A 3,945-nucleotide genomic window follows, 5' to 3' on the forward strand; every position below is an offset into this window, starting at 1 on the left:
TTCGCCTGACATTCCATCCAAAGTGTCCGCGGAGGCACTAAGGCCATGTTTGGTGGGGTGGGTTTGAAGGGGAATGATAAGATTAATTACGGGAAATTTTAATTTAGTATTGTGTTTGATTGATTAATGAAGAAAAAAAATATATAATAATCATATTTGGAAAAAAAAAAAAAAAAAAAAAGAAAAATATTTCAATAAATTTACTATTATACCTTTTTATTTTTTATATTTTAAAATAAAAATTTATAAACTTAAGTACGTAATATTTGTAAAAAAAAAATAAATAAATAAAATAAAGTATGTAATATAAATATAAAATTTTTAGGGCTAATCTATTTAGCGTCCCGCCTCCATCCATCTGTATTCTCGTTCTCTCTCTGCAACTCTCTCTCTCTTCTGCATGTGCAAACTACAAAACTACAAGAATCCAAATTCCAAACCCATATGTATATCCAAGAATCAAAGGTTCAAAACCCATATCGGCATATTGTTTCAAATTGTTCCAAAAATCAAAACCCATATTTTTCAGTTTCCATTGCCCGCTGTTTCAGTTTGGGTTCACCATTTCCATCACCCGCTGTTCCAGTTCAGGTTCGCCGTACGCAAGTTTCAGCCGCTGACTCGCTGTAAGCTTTCCCCCCTTTCTTTCTTTCTGCAACGGCTAACTTATATGTATGGGTTTTGTTTTGCTAAATCAACCAATCAAGGTCTGTAATTCTTGTTTTGCTAACTAAATCTTTGATTTTGTGTGAGTAAAATTGGCATCACAAGTATCACATATGCCATTGCCTTCCCTTTCTTTCCATTTCCTCCCATTTTTGGGAGGATAAGTAAATTACTATGCAAAGCTATACTTAACCCTCCTTAGCCTTCCCTCTCCTTTTTTTTCCTTCCACCCATTTCACCCAAACACAATTTTTTAATCACCCTCCATCACTTTCCCTTCCCTTTCCTCCATTTCCACCCTACCAATCTGGGCCTAACCCTCGGGTACGAAGGCATTTTTCTTTATAAAATTATATCACCCATTTTTTACTTTCTAAAATAAAATATATTTATGCATAACTTTTGATAAGAAAATATCTCTAGGTGTTCTGAAAAAGATAGACAATTTAGATAAATTTTTAACTTTCATTCTACTCATGAAATGAATTTTTTCTATATTTTTCTTGAAAAGAATTCATATTAACTAAATGAATCATAGAAAAGTTAATTTTCCTTTCTTTAATTTACTTTCTTTCATTTTCACTTTCACCTTCACTTTCATATTATTTCGTCCATACAAATTTACATTCCATTTAGAAAATAAATATATATATATATATATATATATATATATATATATAAAAGGGTTAAATTAAATCACCCTTGTACTATGGAAAACAAAATCGTCAAAGTTGACAAATAAAATTATCAAAATAACGTTTCTTTATTTAAATAATTTTAAAGATTAAATTCACAAAACCCCCCTTACTTTTATTTATTTCTTTTTCGACACTTTTCTCCCAGTATTATCAAACCACTCATGTACTAAATCACATAATCCTCTAAGCGTGCTCCCACTTTCACTTTTTGCACATTTTCGCTCACATTGTCATTATTTGTGACTTAATTTTGTTGTTTTTGCGCTTCCGCTTTATGTGCGTTAGCTCATGTGCCTATTATAAATAAATAAAATTTTGCATCTACGTAGTTTATTCATTAATATAATAAATTATATAGTTTGCAATGTTAATATATTAGTTATAAATTTATATTATTAGGCTTATTAGCTAATAGTAACAAATTCAGTTATACATTATATTATAATTGTCAATATCATTGCCTCTATTTTAGATGAACAGGTTCGTAAATATACACCATATTATATGATAAAATAAAAATATATATATATAGTATTTACTATACACAAATATTATATTCTCTCATATTAAATGGTCTATGTTATATATTTATTATATAATATAGTATGAATATATAATTACTAATTTATTACTCGATATATAATTTAATGTATTTAGATAGTGTTAGTTATTTAAATTTTTAGTATAATATATTATATAGTGTAATTTATCTTATTTATGAATTTAACCCTTTTGATGTTGGTGTTAGCATGTATCTTAGTTATTTTTTTATAGAAAGGGTTGTTTCAAGGGTATTAAAGTTATTACAAAGATTTACTGTTAAATTTAATTGAAAACTAGTGGAACTGGAGCTCTATGATGACTTTAATAGTATAGGGGTTATAGTTGTATTAAAAAAAAAATGAAAGTAGAGGAGGATTTTGTAAATTTAACCCTGATGTTATTAATATATGAAAATTGGTAATTAGTGATATTTTTTAGTGTTCAACTTCTATTATGAGAAATTGAATTGTGCAAATGTACAATAAATATTAACCATTTAGAAAATAACAAAAAATACTAATATAAACAATTTGTTTCTCAAATTTTAAATTATTTCATTTACCCTTAAATAAATATTAGCTTAATTTATTAAAGATAATTTAAATTGTCTTTCTTCTAGATTTTGTTCAAATTTTATTAAATATTCTTTTTTCAAGCCCATAATTAAAAAATAAATTTAAAATAGGACTTGGTATATAATAAAAAAGAATAGCAGCAAGTTGGGGATAAGGATTGGTGTGTCGCCGCACCAACATCTAAAGATGCACTAAGAGTGTGAGTGTGTAATGTGGCCAAGTTTTAAATTTATAAAAGCCATTACTACCTCTAACTAAAAATATAGCTAGAGTGAGTAGGGATCGTCCCAAGGGATTATAGGCGTGCTTGCAATAGAAACAATGTGTAGGGTTAGTAGGTCGAGTGATCAAAATATAGTGTGTTTGGTTGATTAGACTACAAACTAAACTAAATAAGTTCAATATAAAATAAGCAATTTAAATAAAATTTAGAGAAAACAAGAGAGTGAGGTCTTGGGGTCTAGAGGCCACCACTAAACATCACCATTCTAGACATTCAATGTATAATTAATGAGGGGAAACATGTGTTGCAATTTGAGAGTGTGTAATTGATTGTTTCAACAAGTATAAAAGACCAATTAAGCATGTATTGTCTAAACAACCTAGTGAATGGCACAATATATCAAACTAAGCCATTAATCCTTCCTTTAAGCTCACAATTCAAACACATCACATGGTTAGAGAATAATACTACTTGCATTCATAAGTATAGAACATCAAACAATAAGTATGGATTGTCCTCCCATCTAACAACTAAGGCAACTACACTACAACTAAGCTAGGGGTATGAAAATTAAACTAAATAAACTAAGGGAGTGGCACAATCCATCAAGACATGAGTATGAACCATCAAATAAACCACTATAGTATTCTATTAAGCACTATGCCTTGACAATTTCTAGATCCATAACATCAACACACATAGACATGCATCAATAACACAAAAAATTAGAGATAAACACATGAACATTTATTTTAGCATATATAGACATATATATAGAATGAAATGATCAATTAGAAGTATTAAACCACACAAATCATTGAATAAACAAGATTTATATACAAAATAAGTGTCAAGACAAGATTACAACACAAATCCCCTCAAAATACAAAGCATTAGAGTCTAAAAGGCATGCTTAGGGCTAACTCTAGCCCTAAGAAGATGTTTAGCCACTCATTGAAATAATCATCCAACCCTCAAGGACTATATCCATGGTAGGAATGACTTCCTTCTTGATGGAACCCTAGAAGAATGGAAGAACTCCTACGAATGTGTCTCTAACCTCTCCTCCTTTCATTTCATTCTCTCTAAGAATGTTTCTAAGTATATGTGTAAAAAGTAGCTCAAATTTTTATATAGGTAGCTTAAGTTCACACTCAATGGTCTGGACTCGTGCATAAGGGCTCCTCCAATGATTGCACCATGAGACAACTTTTAATGAGCTGGAAGTTGAATTAATTCA

This window comes from Cornus florida, unplaced genomic scaffold (assembly GCF_030987335.1).
Source record: "Cornus florida cultivar Cherokee Brave unplaced genomic scaffold, ASM3098733v1 CherokeeBrave_3.0.0_Hap2_Chr10, whole genome shotgun sequence".
Lineage (NCBI taxonomy): Eukaryota > Viridiplantae > Streptophyta > Magnoliopsida > Cornales > Cornaceae > Cornus > Cornus florida.